Here is a 21051-nt window from a genome sequence, read left to right on the forward strand (position 1 = left end):
GATGCTTCCCCAAGATCGGAAATTGGCCATTATTGATATAAAAGATTTTTTTTTTCCAAATTCCCTACACCCTGATGATGCACTGCGTTTCGCATTCTCAGTCCCCACTATCAACAGGGAAGCCCCGATGAAAAGGTACCATTGGAAAGTTCTTCCTCACGGACTAAAAGCTTTACCATCGATCTGTCAGTGGTATGTCTCTTCCTTGCTCTCCCTGGTGCTTGCAGCCGCAGAAAAGGCCATCATCTATCATTATATGGATGATATCCTTATGCCCCCAATGATGATTTACTCACCCATGTGCTTGATCTAACGATCGATGCATTGATTATTGCAGGGTTCGAGTTCCAGGAAAGGAAAATTCAAAAGATGCCATCTTGGAAGTATTTGGGAATATTCCAATTCCTTAGTAATTGGAAATAGGACCATTGTTCCTCAAAAATTAAAAATCAAAACAAATATCAAGACCCCTGCAGATGTCCACAAGTTTTGTGGGTCTTTAAATTGGGTAAGGCCCTGGCTAAGTCTGACCAACAAAGACCTTGCCCCTCTTTTTGATTTATTGAAAGGGGGAGGGGACCCGAGTTCTCCTGGGGCTATTACCCCAGAGGCACAGAAAGCTCTAGAAAAAGTTCAGACAGCAATGTCCACAAGACAGGCCAATTGATGTCGGCCTGACCTGCCATTCAAATTTATCATCTCAGGTAAGTTGCCACACCTCCATGGAATCATTTTCCAGCAGGAGAAAAAACAAACACCTAAGGCTAAGGAAACACCTAAAAAGGGCCAGGACCAGAAGGACCCTCTCTTGATCACAGAATGGGTTTTCCTCAGTCACCAAAGATCCACAAGAGTGACAAAGTCCCAAATGCTGGTAGCAGAAATGATCCAGAAAGCTAGGACCCGGATCAGAGGTGTCTAACATTGCACTTTTTGAATTGTTCTCAAAACTCGTAAAGTTAGTTTCCCCCTGAGAGCAACCATTTTATGTGATGCATGTCAGGTCACACACTGACTTGCCAGGGTTTTCTCTGAAGGCAACAGAAGGGCAGATGCTTGTGCTGCGCCTACAGAGATGGGCGCTCTCCCAAATGTTTTTGAACAGGCAAAAATCAGCCACCAGCTTTTCCAACAAAAATGTACCTGGCCTGGGTTGTCAGTCTCACATCACTCAAGAACAGGCCAAAGCAATTGTGGCCACATGCCCCAATTGCCAACAACATGCACTCCCTACAGTGAGTATGGGAGCAAACCCAAGGGGGTTGAACAGTTGTGAACTGTGGCAAACAGATGTAACACACACACACAGTCATTTGGATGGCAGAAATACGTTCATGTTAGTGTAGATATCTTTTCTGGAGCGGTCTATGCCTCTGCCCACACAGGAGAATCATCTTCCAAGGCCATAAAGCACCTCTTACAGGCTTTTTCTTTCATGGGCATCCCCAGAGTTAAAAACTGATAACGGGCCCACTTACAAATCCAAGGAATTCAGGAGTTTCCTGCAGCAATGGGGAGTAGAGTACAAAACAGGCATCCCCTGCTCCCCTACAGGTCAAGCCATAGTAGAAAGGACTCCCCGTGATATCAAAAGAGTCCTGGACCACCAACATCAGGTTCTGAAAGTAGAACCTCCCTACATCCGGTTATCCAGGTCTCTGTTCACAATCAATTTTCTGAACTGTTCTTTTGACAGCCTGAATCTGCCCTTCGTACGCCACTTTGGGGGGAGCAGTCAGATGTCAGTGAAAGAAAAACCTTCAGTCTTAGTAAAGGACCCTGAGACTTGGAAGACAATGGGAGCTTAGAAATTAGTTACATGGGGACGTGGATACGCCTGCGTGTCCAGCCCCTCTGGTTCAAAGTGGGTTCCTTCCAAATGGGTAAGCCCTACATCCCCAAATTCTCAGGGAAGTCTACAGAAGCACCCCAGGTTGCTAATGCTGCTTTGGAGAAGGAAATGCTGGGTGTGTTCCCTGGAAGAAATTCCATTTAGGCCTCCTAACTGGAATAGTTTGAGAAATATAGTAATAGTAATACTATGAGTAATAGTAATATATGTTTAAGTTCCTTGTACCAGTTGAGATCACGCTGTTCGTGTGCAGTGTCGAGACACCATGAGACTGAGCCTGCTCCTCATGATCATTTCACCAACGATCTCCTGCATTGTTCGTCATCCCAAAGCAAACATATAGACCACCCTGAAATTACGACATCAAGAGAGAAACAGATGACTGGCTGAGAGGACTGTTCAAGGGCTGGGGACTCTCAGACTGGTTGGGACCTATGCTGAAAACTGTACTTTAGTATTGTTTATTCCAGTTATTGTTATTGTAGTCATTAGCATTGTTTTCGGACTAATCAAGCGCATGGTTCACAAGTTAATTTCAAGCTCATCTTCCCCTCTGGAAGTATACCATTTGGAAGTCCTCAGTGCTCCAGTAGATGACATGGAAGTTGCAGAAGAAAACACTGACCCTCCTGAAGAGGAGGAACCAATTTACCAACTGTGGTTTGCCAAGAATTTTTCCCCCCAAACCCAGTCCTCTTCATTTTAAACAAAAAAAGGAGGAGATGTTGCGGTGTGATGTCGTGTGTTGGCTCAGATATCTCGGGTTTCTCCCTGTAGACTTCTTCCCCAGGTGTGTCAATCACCACTCCTTTCCCCCACCCTGACACCTGCTGAGCACTGTCTGTCAATCCTGGCATTCCAGAAGGACATTGAGTGATTGGCAGAGTTCAAAAGATGCCTTAGACCCCTGGAGGACATTGGGCCATCCAGGTGCCATTTGTCCCCTGAGACTTCTCCCCCCTTACCTGGTTTGTGGGATCCCTGCCCCTTCCCTCCCCCTCTCCCTGGGGTTAAAAGGAACAGCAACCACGTGGTTTGAGAGGTTCTGTTACTGGATTCAGAGGCCTGTGGGCCAGGAATAAAGCTCTGGATCGAAACCCTCTAGCAGAACCCGACTCCTTTCCTTCATCCTTGCCTTAAAGCTTCTTTGCCAAGGTAAACCTTAGCTTCTGCATGACTGGACTTGTCTCTAGTGCCCAGTTGCAGCATCCAGCTTAGCCAAAGTTGTGTCTGAGGTGAAAACACCACAGCTGCCGCCCTTTAGTCATGCAGCAAGGGCCAGACAAGTCCAGGCATATCCCTTCTGGCTATATTGGTAATTAATTCCAATACCCACAGATTGATCAATACACTGTTTCTCTTTCAAAGATTAAGTTCCTACCCATTGAACAATATACTTTTCTTCATTTCTCGTTGACCTGCTCAAGCACGGATCAAATATGACAGGGCCTCGGACGCAATTCCATTCCTGTCACAGTTGTTTGCAAAATATCCCATTCTTCAAATTCTCCTTTGCTGGTCAAGAGCCTCCTAAAAACACTTTCTTTCCCTTAAAGGGGTTCCAGCTACCTTCTTAGAAGGAACACTCTCTCTATTCTCAAGGCCAAGAAAGCCACTTGCACACATTAAGCACTGCAATGAGGAAATACAGGGTTCAGCACTGCCTGCTAAAGCTAAAGGAATTCACAAGACTAAGCCCCATTGGTTACACCTAAATATTTTCCCAGCGCCTCTCCTTCCTATTCTAGGAATCAAACAAAACATTTGTCATAAAGTCCTGCAAGTGCTATTGAAACATTACAATTTTCTTTCTGAAATTAATGAAGCAAACATAGATTCCCTACTGAAATTATTCTGCTCCCTTCCTAATCACTACTCAGGCAAAACCCTCAGGCACATCCCCAACTCCCTCTCTCCCAGCAGCTCAGAGCTGCATTGCACAGCGCTTGCTGTGTGCCAGAGAGCACAAAGCAGGCTGGCCTGGATATTCCTGCAAAACATTCTGCATCTCACACCTTTGCTCTGGCTCAGTGCAGAGCTGCAGGATTGCAGGCGCTTCCTCCCAGAGCTGTGTGAGGCGCTGGCTCCTGCAGATGGGCCCTGCCAAGCTGTCCCTACCTCACGCTGGCCTCGCTTCCCCTGGCACAAGAGCCGGGCCTGAAGGAGGCTGCCCTGTGCTCCAGCCTGCCGAGCAGCCCGGCTCCCTGCCCCGGTGCCCAGAGTGCTGCACACACTGCTGACCTTTGTCAGGAGTTGCAGGGCAGCCAGCAGAAGAGGAGGAATCCCCAGGCAGCCCAGCGGCCCTCGGCTGCCCTGGGCCTTTCTCTGATCCTGGGCACACTCCAGACGGCCAATGCCTCCAGGCTGGGCTGTGCCCAGCACGGCTGCGCTTCCCCACGGCAGCAGCCAGCTGCCACCTGGGCTCTGAGAGCAGAGGATTCGCCCGCTGCCAGGAACAGGCACCCAGGGCCCGGCTGCTGCCTCTTGCAGCTCCAAGGGCCTCCTTCCAGCCTGCCTCTGCCGGGGCTCAGCCTGCTCTGGCCTCTGCCGGGGCTCTGCTGGGGCTCCACCCCGGCCAAGGCCGGGCCCGCTCTCACCTCCCAGGCGCTGACAGCTCTGCACCACAGGAGACCTTCCCGAGCACCCTCTCTGATCTTTCTGCTTTCTCACTTGAGCAAGGCTCTCCTTCCGCCAAAGACATTGCATTTAGGGATACAAATCCAAGTGGCAGGAACCCAAATGCTCTTGAGTGACGACTGAAGTCCTGAATCCACACAGGATGTCTTGGCTGCCTCACCCCTCCTTTGGTTTTGCCTTCAAATGCCATTACCTTTTCTGCCTCAACTACAAATACCACAGCTGTGCCAAAACCAGCCAGTGGGCCATATTCCAAAGGCTGTGTGGTCTGGAGAGGATGAATGAAGAAGAACCTTCTCCGCTTACGACCACACCAAAGAAGCCGTAAGTGTGACTTAGCATCAGTAAAACACAACTGGTAATTCAAAAGAAAATGCTGAGCTGTCTGAAGGGGTCCAAAGGAGGAGAATCTTCCAAATGAGTTGATGTTTCAGAAACTTTATTTAATAATAATCCTACTCTATGAACCTATACTATAAACCTACACTATAAACCAAAACTACTCAACAATCCTACTCTAGAGTCCTACTCTACAATCCTACTCTAAGTTGATAATGGAGATAACATCTTGATTATTATATTCTTCTTCTCCAATCCTCCTTCTTCTTCTTCATCTTGATTGAGTTGATGAGTGGTGCCAAACTGTATGCTGGCTTGGCTGAACGTACAAATGGATGCTGTCCACAGGAAAAAAATACAAAAAAGAACATTGAACCATGACTTTCCAAGCTCAGCGCTTCGCAGTATCAATCAGGATTCCTTTGGGTCCTAAAAAGACCGGGAAAGAGGAGGAGTGGGACCATCTACTCCCCCAGTCATCATGTGCATGACCTTGCCATCACAGGCAAAGGAGGCCCAGAATCCCACTCATCTGTTTATTGCGATGTCTTCATCTCCCTGGGATTTTTGCCCTGCCAGTGCTCTAGAAATGGTGCTTTCTGTCCCTAGGATTTTTTCCTTTCAGGAAACTCCAAGGACTCACATAGGTCCCTGCCTTTGCAAGACAGGCACTGTGCTGATTTCCCCTAGGAGACAGAGCAGTGTCCACCTTTCCATGCCCGGCCCCTTGTGTGCTGGATGGCACCTTCCTTCCCAGCAGGGCCAGCCCAGTGGCACTGGGCCCTGCAGTTCCCTCTCTGCCACACAACCTGGCAGTAACCCTGGCACAGTTCCCGTCTGCTTGAGCGTGCCAGGCAGCAGATGGAGCTGGGACAAGTCCCTCCCAGCTGTCCCTGTTTGCGTGGCAGAAACCTCTAAGGGTGGGCTGGGGGGCACAAACCAGGGCCTCTCAGAGGCTCACAGTGAGCCCCCCAGAGCCCCTGCTGCCCACAGCCAAATCTCTGACTGCTCAGCTGGGACTGGCTTCCCTGGGTTCCTCCACCACCATTTCATGTCTCTGTACCCTGCATTGCTCTACTTCAATTCTTTTGCCATTAGATAAAATGAAACATCCCACCAAATTACAAAACAGGGTGACAGAGACAGTCAGAAAGCAAAGCACCTCTCCTCTCAGGAAATGCAGAGAGGGGTGGAGTTATTCAGTTTTGTGAAGAACAGGCCCCAGGGAGTCTTTGCTGCCACTTTCCAAGACTTCAGAGTGGCTTTGAAGAAAGTGGGGACACCTTTTTTAACAGTTCCAGTTACAATAGAATGTGATGAATATTTTTAATCAAAATGGGAATCAAGTCTGAGTAGGTCTAAGGAAGAGCTTGTTTACTTAGAGCATAGTGCAATACTGGCACAGGCTGTCCCAAGAGCTTGTACGTGCCCCATTCCAGGTCAGGTGGGAAAGGGCTCTGAGCAACCTGATCACTTTTTAAAGATGTCCCTGCTCATTGCAGGATACTTGGACCAAAGGAACTTCACAGGTCCCTGCCAGCCCAGCCCAGCCTAGGATTCCTCACCATTTTCAGCTGAAGAGCAGCAAGAGTGGAGGTGAGGAGGAAGGGGGCTCAGCTGATGCCTTGGACTTCAGAGGAGGAAGAGCCCAACCCTTGGACCCCTGTTTCACCTGCAGCCCCTTCACATTTTACCTTCAGGAGCTCCCTGGCAGACCAGCGCTTCTGCTCATCTGTCTGCAGGCAGCAGCTCAGGAAGTCACGCAGGCAAGACGAGAATCTGTTGGGCTCCCGCAGGTGTGGTCTCTCTCCCCTGGCTGTCAGCTGAGCCTACAGAAAAAGGAAACACCAGGCTGCACCTGCTACTTTCACATCTCTAGGTGTTCTCCCAGATCCCATTGGTTAAGCTCCATTCTGCAGTGGCAGTTCCTGCCCTGGCAGAGACCCAGAGATGACTTTCCTTTACCAACCAAAAACACAGACCCTGATGCAGCCACAGCTTTTCCACCATCCTGCAGATCTTGCCTTGGCAGCTGATTTCATTGACTGACCTAGTAAGTGGGAACTACATCAGCAAAGCATGTTTCCTTCCCTGAGGATTCACACTAGCTTGAGAGGCTTTTTGGAAGAGGGACTTTGCTATACTAACTCTACTATTTGCAAGGATTAGTACATGAAAGGCATCTCTACAGTGCTTGTTGGTCCCTGAAGCACAACTGCCATAAAACAAATCTCATTGAGCTTCTTTTCCTCTTCTAGAAAACAGTGGTAAGTGGAAGGAAAAAAAGGAAATCCACCAGTTATTCCTCAGGAAAAGAAAACAAACATTTGGAATCTCATATTCAACACAGACACATTAAGATGCATGCACAAATATATTGAGATGAAAATGCCTGCTTGGGTGCACAGGAGCCACCTGTAGCTCTGTCTCTCAGCTGCACATTTTGGCTTCTTTATGTTACAAAAGGAAACATTTTCATGGTCAAATCCGAAGAAGAAGTGCCGTGCTTTCGGCCACCCTCTGCTCATTTGGATGCTCAAGTCAACACATTAAAGGCGTGCCCATTGCAGAAAGTGTCAGGTAAGAAATGGGAGGTTTGGCAGCATTTCTATGACCCCAGGCTGTGGCCTGATATTCATAAAAATGCCCGTTACAATGCTAACAGCTTTGTGCTGGTGACACTGAAATAGATGGTGACCAAAGAGACTTTGTTATTATCCTCTTCAACCCAAAGGAAAATTTCCAAGCCTAAAACAACAAACACATTCTGCTTGAGTATAAATAATTAGGACGTCTTTCTTTCCTTTTCCCACACCACCAGAGGTCGCAAAGGGGTTTTATCCTGTCCCTCTGCAGCTTGCTCAGCCACTGGCCATGGTGGGGAGCTGGAGTCCTCACTGTCATTAGAACTGTGCAGGCCAGGGATGGCCCTGCCCCTGTGGTAAAGAAACACAGCACCGGCATCAACTGCCCACGTTGGATCCCAGCCCAGGCACCTGCCTGCAAGCTCATCAACTTGCTAAAGTACCAAGAAACAGCCAAGGGTTTGGTGTACAATTCTAACTGCAGTTGGAGAAAAACACATCCTAAACTTATCCAGGCATCCCACACACATGACTGAACAATGTACAGATGACTTGAAAATCTGAAAGTTTCAAAGACCCACAGGACTTGGAAAAGATGCTACAATATGGAGGAAATTTGATGTGCTGTGGTTCAAAAAGGGAAAAGAAAGCAGAACTGCCTGGGCATTGCTTTACTGGTTGTTTCTTTTTCACTTTTTCTTTTTCTGTAAAACTGAAATTGGGAAGACTCAACATCCATTTTGAAGGATATTTATCACACATTCATCTGTTTCACTGAAAAATTCTTGTCCTTCAGAGCCAGAGCTCCAACAGGGTTCAAAAAGCAAAAGAGAAATGTCAGGCATGGCTGGAGGCCAAAATGGCAACTTTCTGAACTGGTTAGGTTTCTGAACTGCCACTTCCCTTCTGATGCAACCAAATCTACAGCGGATGCTGCTGTGCTGCAGGGACATTTTTAGAAGGGGACCTTTGTGGAAGTGGTGCCAGCAGATGGCAATGGGATTTTGTCCAATGGCACACAGAAAATGGGACAGGTGAGAAAGACACTGGGATCAGTGAGTATTTGTTCCTTACCAAAACAGGAGTTGCGTTCCTGCAAGGAACTTCTCGTTCCACCATTTCAATGCCCACAATCCCAAAAGACCATATGTCTACTTTGGGGCCATATGGTTGGCCTGTCACCACTTCAGGCGCCAGCCACCCAGAAGTGCCGGCCACGGAGCTCCGTCTGCTCTGCTCAGGGGTGAGCTGAGCAAAGAGGCCAAAGTCAGCTGTGGAGAAAACAACAACCCATGAAAGCCAGCTCCAATTAGGAAACCAAGCAAAAGAATTCCCCATTCTCAGTCTAAGAATGTGCTGTTGAATCCCAGAGAACTTTCCACACTCAGTTTCCTTGGGGCTTTAGCCAAGGTAGTATGAAATTGGCCACATCCAAAAAATCCCAGTTTTTTAATGCTCCCTCCAGCAGTGGACTTTATTCCCCTGAAGCATTAGATTGTAGCTCCCTCCCTCTGGAAGGGACACACACAGACCAAGAGCAGTCTTGACTACTTGTGGTTCCTTCTCATACCTCTGTGCACGTTGCAACTGTGCCCTCAGCTCACAGCGGGTGTCCCTGCACTGCCACCAGCACCATTTTTGGGGAGCTGGCAGTCACTCTAAGCAGCCCTACACCCACATCCCTGGAACACTGCACCAGACCAAGAATACACTGACCCAGCTTGACAGAACCATTGGTTCTGAGAAGGATGTTGCAGCTCTTCACATCACGGTAGATCACATGGTTTGAGTGGAGAAAATCCAGTCCTCGCAGGCACTGTGAGAGAAAAGAGAAAGAAGAGGGGGAAAAAAAAAGTGATGGGATTTCATCACACAAGAAAGGAAGCAATCTAAAAGATTCTCTCTCCAGGGCAGAACACAGTGCCACTGAGAGGAAGAGCTTGCTGCTCCAACACTTGCAGAGCAGGACCTTTCTGAGGAAACGCATGTCAGCTTTTGAAAGAGCAACAGCACCTGCTGTTGTAGACTGTCCCCTGCAAACCAGCCAAGATGACTGCTGCTGCAGTGCATGTGCTATCTCCATGCAGAAGACAAATAAGGGTTTTGCTGAGAAAGAAAAAGTCCCTCCCTTTGGTGTGAAGAAGATCACTTTTGGATAGGAGGCTGCATGACAAAGGTTATATTGCTGGCCTCAGCACAGACTTGGAAGTATCACATCAGTCACCTTCCTGAAGTAAAGAGCATTTTGGCTGCATTCCTATCCTTTTTAGATGAGGACTGTGAGAAAGGACTTTTTTCTTTGCTGCTTGTTTCAAATCCTGCCACCAGCACCTTTGCTTTCACAGGCAAGGAATGCAGTGAAGACAGACTCCAGGCAAACATTTAGAGAGGCAAAGTGGAGAACATCAAATACAAATACATGAGACAGAGCGAGAATACAACAGCAGGAGAGAAGAGTACTGGACCTGAGTACAGGGAGTGCAGGGGCACTGGCAGGCCTTTCACTTGAAGTGCTTTTACTTGCCCATAGCATACCAGCCACACAGAAACAAAGCTTGGCACATGAAACCTCTCCTGTTCTGAGCCCCTGTTTCCCAGACAATCCTGCCCAAGCCCTCAGAAATACAGATGGGATTGCTGACCTCCCGACAGATGGCTGCCATCTGGTCTTCAGACAGGCAAGTCTTGCTGATGATGTCGCTCAGAGTGCCTCCATCCATGAACTCCATTACTAGCCAGAATTCATCACCCACAAGGTAGCTGAAAGAAGGAAACAAGGGTGTGGAGATCAACATGCATGACTAGGTTGTTTTCTTGATTGATTCTTGTTTCAGGTTCCTTTGTGACTAGGACAGAATCAAAGGAATAGACATTCCCTCTCAGCTGTGCATTGTTTGCAGTCTGTGCAGTCTCAAGAAGAAAGGCATAGCTGTGAAAAAGGAGATGTCTTAAATGGCCAGCAAGTGAAAAATGCAGTTTAGTAACAGATAAAAAAACCTGTCACACTGTGTGTTTCTGGAAATAAGCACCTAGTCTTCCATGCAAAGCAATGAAAAAGAGGGGACACAATCTAAGGGAAATTTATGTTAGTTTATGCAGATGTAAAAAGACACTTGATAAAAATCAAGCCCCAAAACAAAGTGGTGGCTGTGAACTTACAGGCTATTGATTTAGTAAGATATGACTGATCCAGGTTTTTGAGTAATTTTCAAACTATGTATGCCAGAGAAGACTCATGCAGACAAGATGCACTCTCTTCCCATCCATTAGAGGTGAGCAGAGCAATAATAATTAGCCAATAATTACAGCTCTATTTTCTGCCACTGACATAAGTGGGATTTTACCTTGCATGTTTGCTATATGTAAAGAAACATTCACAAAAACTCACCAGTCTAAATAGTTGATCAGGTTGGGATTCCTATTAATTTTCATTACCATGAGTTCATTGACTTTTAATTTCTTGCTCCTCAGTCCTTTTAGATTTATTTTCTTTATGGCCACCTAAAATGACATTGAAAATCAGCAGCTTGAGAAGTTGGTGGCACGAGACCACAACGCACACGGAGCGAGTGATTTTACAATGACACAGCTGAGCTGTGCCAAACTGCCTTGTGATTAGGCACTGCAGTAATTAGGAACTGACATTCCAACAGCCCATTTCTCTGCTCCCTTAGGGGCCAGTTACAGGACACCTGCAGCCACTGACGTTTTGCCTTGACCACTTGGTAACAGTGGTGTCTCAGCTATCACCCCCAAACCTCTGACCACAGTCTCTGCTGCTTTGTTTGGGATTCAGAAGAGGTAATCCATGCCTTAATACTCTGTGGATACATCTTGGGCCACGGGCAGGGTTTAGGGCTTTTAGGGCACCTTGCAGATCTCTCCCTATGTGCAGTTCCCAAGTGCAGCACTGCAGGTGGCTAAGGAACTAGCAGTAACTTTGAGATGGATTTTCTGGCAGCCAGAAATGAGAATTCAGGACTCTGAAGCTGTAGCCCCAAAGAGCAGTGAGGTGCTCTAAGGCACCACCTTTGTTTTAGCAATGGAGAGAAAATGAGTGCGTCCTTCTTTGAAAGGAAGCGCTGCCCTCCGTGCCTTCCTTCTGGCAGCTGAGGAGGACAAAGACTGTGCCAGATGTATTTTGCAGGCTGGCACCACTCTGAGCTTCTTGTGCCTTTTCAGCACAGCTCTACCCAAAGCTCCAGCCACAGCTCACACCAGCGGGGAAAGCCCCTCAAGAGCAGCAGAGTCTGCAGGGCCTGTTGATATTTACCTCTCCTCCTGTGGCACTGTCAATTGCTCTGCACACATCCCCAAACATCCTAGAAACAAAAAAGCAGCAAGGAAAGTAGAAGCCATTTAGATCTTGCAGTGAAAGCCAGCTCACATGAGAGATCTCTGCTGTGAGTGCTAAAAACCTGCAGGATGCAGGAGAACATTGCCAGAAGGCAGATGACGGATTTTCCTCTCAAGTGCAGGCACTGGGCCTGTTCCTGAAGTGCTTGGATTTACTGCCTCAGCTCAAAAATAGAGCTGCTTCTTCCACCTCAGGTTTCACTTTCTAAACTGTTCAGTTTTTATCCTGACCACAGAGTATTTCCTTCAGCAAACTCTTGGAAAAAATGTTCCTGAGAACTGTTATCTGACAGCTATCAGGGAGGAGGTTTCTCTTTCAGGCAAGCAAGTTTCTTCCCTCTTTATTAGTGTGGCAGTATGATTTAGAGATATAAAAAAATGCTAAGGAAATTAACACAGAGGTGTCTCACACTTGAGAGATGAGATTTTCCAGGTCCTGTTCCTTGCTGCAGGCAAGACCTCGGCAGCATGGAGGTGTCTCTGACAGTGCCTTCTGAGCAGCAAATACACAAATTCTGAGCAGCACTGAGAGATGTGACGGTCTATCTCCAATGTGGGAACATGGGGATAGATGTCTGTTTGCAGCTTGCCTGACTTCATGGTGGATAGACATTCCACCAGAAAAAGACCTGGCCCATGGTTATGTAGAAGTAACTGTGGTTGGACTCACCCACTGCCAATATATTCCAGTTTGGTGTATTTCATCCTGGGATTTTCCTTGTTTACTATTTTCCCTGAGGGAAACAAAATGAAGATGCTGACATTAAAGCAGAAACCTCAGCTTCCAGGAGATACAAAAGGCAGCCCCAGTGCTTGGAGCTCTGAGCCCTTTGTGGTCGGCTGGGTAACAACAACAACAACCAGGCAGACAGCTCTGCAGCACAGGTGGCCAGCACAGAGACTGATTTTCTACAGCAGTTCCTGTGGGGACTCCTGAATGTGCCCGTGACACCAAACTCAGGAGAAACATTTGGTACGGCTATGCTGGCACCTGCACACAATGCACTGTCCCTCAGACAAGAAATACAGCAGACGTACTCAGTAGCTCCAGAGAGTCACCCTCGACCTCCTGTTGCTGAGCAGCAGCTGGGTCAGCACGGGAGGTGAACAAACTGCCCTGGCTCCACTTCTCAGGTCGGGGAGAAAAGGCTCCTTTAGACGATGCTGCTGCTGCTGCAGCAGGTTTGGTGAAAGAGCCTGTGTAGATCTGGGACAAGAAATGAGTTGATATCAAAAAGGTGGCTGGCAGAAATTACCCTGAGATCCCTTTTTGAAATGCAAGCCCTTAGAAATGTGCTGTCAGCCACATGCAGGGCTTTTAAATGGCTTTTTTCTGATGTCCACTTCTCAAACTGGATGGATCAAAACCAAAGGCTAGTTTTACTCGAGTTCATGGCCAGATTCATGTTCCATTTTCATGGATTTTCCAAAGGATGACTGCCACAATCACCATTCTACTTCCTCTTAAAGATTCCTTTCCCCCTCCAAGAGCTGCAGACACACTTTCAGTTTCTTGTTCAAGTGTTCTGCCTCCTCCCACTGCGTTCTCTTTTCCTGTACCATCTTCAGGTCATGCTCAACCTGTAGCACTTCTGGTGGGGATGGTACCTGTGCCTCACTCCTAACTTGGGGCCCTTCAGAGCCAGAGATTTGCTGGTAATCTTCACAGGCTGCCCGGTGAGATGCCAACACTCGCTCCTCAAATGAAACAGAGCAAAGCAGTCAGAGACTCCAGCTTGTCCCTGTCAGCCAGGAGTCATTGACTGTGAGGAAAGGGAAAGAACAGATTTGCAATGGATACAGACAGCTTGTTTCAATCCTCCATCTGGGTCACCACGTTCCACTGTAAAAACACCTCAAGAAACAAGTGGAGCAGGAACAGGCCAGCAGGAATCAATTTGGATGACTGCTGGCCAAAAGGCCAAAGGAAAAAATTCCACTATCCAGGGCAGCAGAAGAGATTGAGCACACCAGGAAAAGTCCTTCAGAGTGATTGTGATACACACTTCAGCAGGATGGCACTCAGAGGCATCACCCCACTCCCTGCTGCTCTGAGTGGAAAGGCAAGTAGGGCAGAAACCACCAGTTTGGTGACTGCAGTGACTGCATCCCTCTTTCACTCACTTGCTTTTGTAGAGACTGAGGGAGGGGATTAAGTTTCTCTCTGATGATTTTTATTTCATCCTCCAGCTTCTTCTCCCTTGCCTTCATCCGAGTTTGAGCTGTCTGAAGCTCTGCGTTCAGCTGTGCCTTCATCTGCTCTAAAAAACAAGAGAGAGGATGTTTTATGGGTGGGGTGTCCACCACTCTTTCACTCACCTGGTTTTGTTGATCGCCCCTCTGCTGACTGAGATTCTCCTCTTGAATTCTTCCCACATCTTCCTTGCTCTTTCTCTTCACGTCCATGATGTCACTCTGTGCTTCGGGCAGCTCTGCTTGTGGCTCTGCCTTGATCTTCTGTACACACAAATGCAGAGCAAGTGACTGGCAGCTGCCATCAGCCTCAGTTTTTTTCCTCTTGCAGCCTCAAAATTACATTTATTCAGCCACTTCTTTCTGCTTCCCTACCCACCTCTGCTTCCGTTACAAACTTACTGTCCCAGGGCTGATCTCTGCAGATTCCAAGGCTCTGTGCTTCCAGTGCCTATGGGACTCCTGGCCTCCTAAGTCTCAAGAGATCTGGTTTATGCCCCTCTTCCTACCCTTCCCTCTGAGCCCTGGCCAGTCAGGCTTACCTGGCCTTTCTCCTGTGGCTCTTCCACCTGCTGCTCGAGCTGCTCTTCCTGCTCTTGGGCTGGGAACAGCTCTCCCTGAGTCTGCCATGGCATCTCTGTTGAAGCAATCTGCTCCTGCTCTTTCTCTAGAAACACCTGCACAGAAAGCAAGAGAAGATGGGTTTCAACTTCCCATACAAACTTTGTGGGCCAAGACTCAAAGACTGCTGGGATCACACGTTCCCAAAGCACTGTGCTGCTGCTCTCCTGGGTCATTCTCTGTTTGAGGGGAGGCACAGATTCCAAAGTGACCCTGGCCCTACAATCAGGGCCATCTGGGACAGAAGCTCCAACAGCCTCTCAGGCAGCTGGCAGGGAAGGTGTGGCATTTCTCAAGGGTCTGGTGAGGGCCTCCCTATGCTTCTACCATGTCCTGTTTGTCTTTCAGTAGTGACTGACAGCCCACCCTGTCCCACAGCTCCATCCTGGTTCTGCAGGTGCTTCCTGGGTGACCACAGCCCTTGTCAGAGACACTTCTAGAGCTCATGTTCTCTTCACCACCTAAAACATGGAATACTTCACCACTCTAGGACTGGCAGAAAATTAAAGAATTAACTGGGGGCTTCAGGGAAGAAAAGGCTGGAGGAGAAAAACAGCTCTAAGGGGAAAAAAACCACAATATCTGAAGGGGGAGACATCTCTGCCTGCTCTGAATTGGTCGAGGGAACATGTCTCTAATCCTCTCCTGAAAGGGATGCTTTAGGTGACCTTTGCACCTCCCACTGCCTTGGACCAGAATCGGGAATATTCAATTACGCAAATGTTACATAGTGTAGACAGACAGATAGACAGACAGACTGATGGATATCACCACTATCATCTCTGTTTACTATCCTCTCTTTTGCTACACACATCAACACTCGGTAGCAGTGCCCCACTCCGCAGCAATCCTGAGATTGCTCTCCTGTTGCTTCAATAGAGCACACTCTTGGGGAATCTGGAGCATGTAGTTCCTTTTGGAAAGGGATCAGGCTAAGAGTATTGCACGGGAATTGCACTCTCTGTGCATCTGTGCTTGAGCAAGTTCTTCTCCTGGACTCAACCACACTGATGGTGCTAAAGTTGCTGGAATCAGAAATGCAGCCCAGCGTTTGGAGAGTTTTGTGCAGATGTGGCTTGAGGAAAAAGGCCATGATCATATACAGCTGGTTAAGCAGTAAAAAGCAGCTGTAAGCAGTAAGCTCTCAGCCTTTTCCTTACGAGAAGAACAACAACACTGCATCCTTGAGCAAATAACAAGAAAAACACAGTGCCCTTGAATGGATTACTGTAGTCAACAGCAGGATGTAAAAACAAGTATTAGCCTCAACAAGAAAACCACAAGTATTTTGAGAATGTAGCCACAAAGAAGAGGTTGACATGTAATCTGTAAGCAATGATGAGCTTAGCTTTTGCAATATGTATGAGCTTAATTACCACTACTATAAAAGTATGTAAGCTGGAACAATAAATTTGAGACCAATGATCATCATTAGGATGTGCTTGTCTCCCTTCACTTCCATCACCCAGCCCTTCCTATCTCATCAGATCTTTGAGTACCAGCTAGAATGCAAGGGCATTGATTTCCTCCCCAAATTAAATACAACAAAAACAGATTTCTTGGCTGCAAAAAGACAGAGGTAGTGTTAGCCTGAATGTGAATTGCAAGGCGTAATTAACTAGCCTGGCAGAAGAAAAGTTCCTTCTGCACCAAGACGCACACACCAAACTATGAGTTCTAATGCAAATATATATTGCATCTTCAAGAACTAAAAATGTGCAAAATAAAATTCAATCAGAATTTCTCATGGTGCTGGAAACAGGGAGGAAAGATGTAGGAAAATCAGCAGAATAATCACCATGAACCTTATCAAAAGCCAAGAGACAGCTGGGGAAAAAGACTTTGTAGAACTAAAGAAGAATTCAAGAAAACCACAGAGCAGTCTCACAAGCTAAACACAGCTTTCCAAAATGGGAAAACAAACAAAGCCCCGTGACCTCCAGCACTACACATCTGCCCTCAGACACAGCACTGCTGAAGCCCAGAGACAGAGCTTCCCTGAGCCAAGGAGCCAGATGCTCTCCATGAGGCACCAGCCCTTTGGGGCCTCAACATCATTGGTCAAAGGCCAAGTTCTGCTGATGCTGCCTGCAGGAAATCCCGAGCTCCTGGCAGCACTCCAGCCCTCAGCATCCTCAGCCAGCAACAGGAAGCACTGGCTGCTCCAAAACTTGCACCTCTGCCTTGCACTAAAGACAGCACAACCCACATCTGGCACTTAGGACTCAGAATATTCCTACTCTGGTGTGACCAATGATGGAATCTGGCGTTCATCCACCTCAATTTGCTCCTCTTGGGCTTCTTCTTCAGGAGCAGTGAGAGCCAGGGGAGAGACGACTGTTGGTTCGGTCAGCTGTGGCATGAGAGAAGCATGAGGCACAGGCCATGACCTATCATTTAGAACTCATTTCTTTTCAGATCTTCCACTACATCTTTTAAGGAGAAATCAGAACATTTCGTTGCGACATAGCCGTTCTAAGTCTTACAGACTAAAAATAAATTGGCTACCTATAAAGAACTGTGGATGTATATAAGGTTGCTATTGCTCCCTGACTGCTATCAGCAAGCAAGGTTGTCTCTGTAAAATGGAGCTTTTAGCTCTTGAAAGCTCTGAAATGGAAAAGTAGGGAAGCAACAATGGCTTTCCTACTGCTGCTGCAGACGTGGAAAACTAAAATTAGATCAGAATCTCATCCAGGGCTGAAAAAGTGCAAAAAACGTAGTGCAGAAGCATCTTTGCTTGCTGGAAAAGGAGAAAATGAACATGGCAAACCACTCCTAGCAAAACAACAAGCCACCAAGCCAGCGCGCCAGCCAGCTTCAAGATGGCACCCATTCCAGTGCCTATTGCACTTGGATTCATTGAGGGGAAATTTAGTGGGGATATGACACTTGTGCTGAGCACTGTCGTGTAGGGATTGGTGGAAGTCTGCCTGAAGGTCCCTCATGAGCCTCCCATTGTCCAGACTAAAGCTCCCTCAGCACCTCCTCAATGGCCTTGTGCTCCATTCCCTTGCCCAGCTCCCCTGTCCTTCTGTGCACACGCTGAAGCCCATCAGTGACTTTCTGCTTCCCAGGGACCACAAGTGCACACAGCACTCCAGCTGTGGCTGCAGCGCTGCCCAGCACAGGGCCACACTCACTGCCCTGCTCCTGCTGCCCCACTGCGGCTGACACAGCCCACCATGCCCTTGGCCTTCTTGGACACCTTGTCCCAGGCTGGCTCTTATCCAGCTGATCTTCTACCACACCCCTGGAGCCTTTTGACCCACATACTTTCCCAGCCACAGAGCTGCCCATTTGACTTTCAATACAGCATCCACCATTTCAAGATGTTCTTCTTGTTCTAAGCAAGACATCACAGCAGTAAAAGACTTGCAGCTTCACCCGCATTCCAGGCTCGAAGGCACTTGCCAAAGCTTCAGACTTCATCACTAAATGCACAAACACAAACTTGCCCGTTGATGCTTTTCTGCCTCACCAGGAGGCTTCATAACTACTCACTTTCTTTCTTTGGCCACACAGGATAAGAATGGCCCCCACATCTTCATGGACAACATAACCATCTCAAAACCCAAAAGAAAGCTGGGCAAAATGACTTAGTATAACCGAAGAAGAACTTGAGAAAACTGTTGACCAGTCTCACAAGCTGTAGTGGTTTGACATTGACAGGAAGTAGGTTTTCTGGGATGTGCTGTGGTCACCAATAGGTGCTCTGATTTTAATATTGGCACCTGGTTTGGCCCCTGAGATTTGGACACACCACTGAGAACACACAGGGGTTAAAAGCAGAGCTGCGCCCCTGGAAGTTTTTTTTTTGGATTTCTGGTGGGGGGAGCAGGTCAGATCTCCCCTGCCCAGCGGGGTGGGGAAAGCCATGCAGCCCGGGAGAGGTAGGCCTGGCCCTGAGGGGCCCATGGGGGGAAGAAAGAAGTACTGGGAGGCACCAGGCAGACCATTACCACCCCCCACCTTGGAAAGAGAGAGAGAGAGAGGAGAGAGCTGTGCTGGGGACTGTTATCTTGAAACCTAATATCATTTGCTGCCTGCACGGCTTGGCCTGTGGGAAGGGGGCCAGCGAGGAGTCCAGCCATTTGAAGGAGCTTTTAACCCTTTGTGGATACTGAAAACTTTACAGAACATTAACCCTTCGTAGAAGAGAGATAAGAGTAGAGGCCGAAGAAGGAAATGGGCAAGTGATGAAGGTCTGGGCCAGAGAGAGAGATGCTGGAGGAATAGAGAAGACAGAGTGGCATTTTTGCTGGACTCTTTTTTGTATAGCTATGGACAGAGCAATGTTTCCTTGTGATACACAGACTGGATCCAGGGGGGCAATGTCCCAGACCCAGGAGGGTTCAGTGTGGGTACCCCTTGGCCCCAGGGGGTGCAAAAAATATGGGGGGGACAGATGTTCCAAAGTTGAGACTGTGCCTTTTTTTTAGAGTGGGATGAGGCATCCTTAAAAGAGGAAACCCTGGAAGCTGCCCTGGTCCATGCACAGTGGTGGGAGCACTGGGCATGGAAGGAAGATGTCACAATGGCAAATGATTTCTGGGTGGTGCCATATGTGACAAGAAGCCCATGGCACAAAGAAGGACTCCTTCTCGTCTTAATGAACTGAGGATTGAGTATTCTAAAGGGCAGTGCCGGACCAAGAGTTGGTGATTTGGGAGATGTATTGCATTGGAATTTGGTGGGGGGAGGAGGAAAATGTTTTTGTAAGGTATTCATTTTCCTTGTGTGTGTTGTTTTTCTTTCCTTGTAGTTTAGTTATTTTCTTGTAGCTTAGTTAATAAAAATTTCTTTATTTCTAAGTAGGATCCTGCTTTGCTTATTCCAGGTCACATCTCAAAGCAGACACCAAGGAGAGAGTATTTTCATAGGGGCACTGGCATTGTGCCAGTGTCAAGGCATGACACAAGCCAAAAACACCTTTCCAAAATGGGAAAACAAACAAACAAAGGCCCATGACCTCCAGAACTACCACGTGTGTACTTGGCCACGCCAAACACAACTTTCCAAAACGGGAACACAAACAAACAAAGGTCCGTGACCTCCAGCACTGCCACCTGTGCCCTTGCCCTTAGCACTGCAGAAGCCCAGAGACAGAGATTCCCTGAGCTAAGGAGCCAGATGCTCTCCATGAGGCACCAGCCCTTTGGGGCCTCAGCATTGATAGTGGAACCCTGGAAAAAGTTAAAGATAGAATCTAAAATGTTAGGCTTTGTGGTTTCCCAGATCAACTGCACCTGTGTAAACAGTATGATAAATTATGTAATTGTTAGATGCGATGATTGTTTAGTAATTAAATGTAATTATTATATAACCATAAGAAGAATAGTGAGAAACTATGTTGGAAATTCAGAGAGGGGCTAAATTTATGTATACAGTAGAACAATATAAGTTTAACAATTAACATGAAAGTTATGTAACAATAGAGTATAAAACATGATCATTTTTGATGTATGGTTGGAGTCAGATTTGGGTTGAATATACCCCGATTCCCAGAGCTCTTAATAAAAAGCACCGCATATAATCGCTCCGTGATTATGTGTTTTTGAACGCTAACAGCATCACAGGTCAAAGGCCAAGTTCTGCCGTTGCTCCCTGCAGGAAATCCCTAGCTCCTGGCAAGACTCCAGCACTCAGCATCCTCAGCCAGCAACAGGAAGTGCTCGCTGCTGCAAAACTTGCATATTTGCCTTGCACTAAAGACAGCACCACCCACAGCTGGCACTTACAGGCTCAGGATATCCAGGCTCTGGTGTGGGCAAAGATGGAGTCTGGCATTCATCCATCTCAATTTGCTCCTCTTGGGCTTCTTCTTCAGGAGCAGAGGGAACCAGGGGAGAGACGACTGTTGGTTCTGTCAGCTGTGGCAAGAGAGAAGCATGAGGCACAGGCCTCACCTATCATTCAGAAACTCATTTCTTTTCAGATCTACCACCACATCTTCTAAGGAGAAATCAGAACACTTCGTAACCACATAGCGGTTTTAAGTCCCACAGACTAAAAAAAAAATGGGTAACCTAAAAAGAATTGTGGATGTATAAAGGGTTGATATTTCTCCTGGCTGCAGCAAGCAAGGTTGTCTCTGTAAACCAGAGCTTTTAGGTCTTAAAAGCTCTGAAATGGAAAATCAGGAAAGCAACACCAACACCATTGCTACAGCTGCTGCACTAGTGGGATATAAAATTGGATCAGAATCTCATCCAGGCCTTAAAAAAGTCAGAAACATTGTGCAGAAGCATCTTACTTGCTGGAAAAGGAGAAAATAAACAGGGCAAATCTCTCCCAGCAAGCAAGCAAGCCACAAGATGGAAGTGTCACCCACTCCAGTGTCTAAAGATCTTGGATGCTGTGAGGGCATGTTTATTAGGGAAACACCGTGTGTGGTGAACATTTTCGTATAGGGATTGATGGAAGTCTGCCTGATGGTCCCTCATGAGCCTCCCATTGTCCAGACTA

At 47.4% G+C, this 21051-nt stretch overlaps 1 pseudogene; it reads right to left on the reverse strand.

The window, feature by feature from the left end:
* Positions 1-5064: 5064 nt before the first annotated feature.
* The window catches only part of LOC134432560 (uncharacterized), a 74521-nt pseudogene continuing 58534 nt past the window's right edge, over positions 5065-21051 (reverse strand).

This window comes from Melospiza melodia, chromosome Z, assembly GCF_035770615.1.
Source record: "Melospiza melodia melodia isolate bMelMel2 chromosome Z, bMelMel2.pri, whole genome shotgun sequence".
Classification (NCBI taxonomy): domain Eukaryota; kingdom Metazoa; phylum Chordata; class Aves; order Passeriformes; family Passerellidae; genus Melospiza; species Melospiza melodia.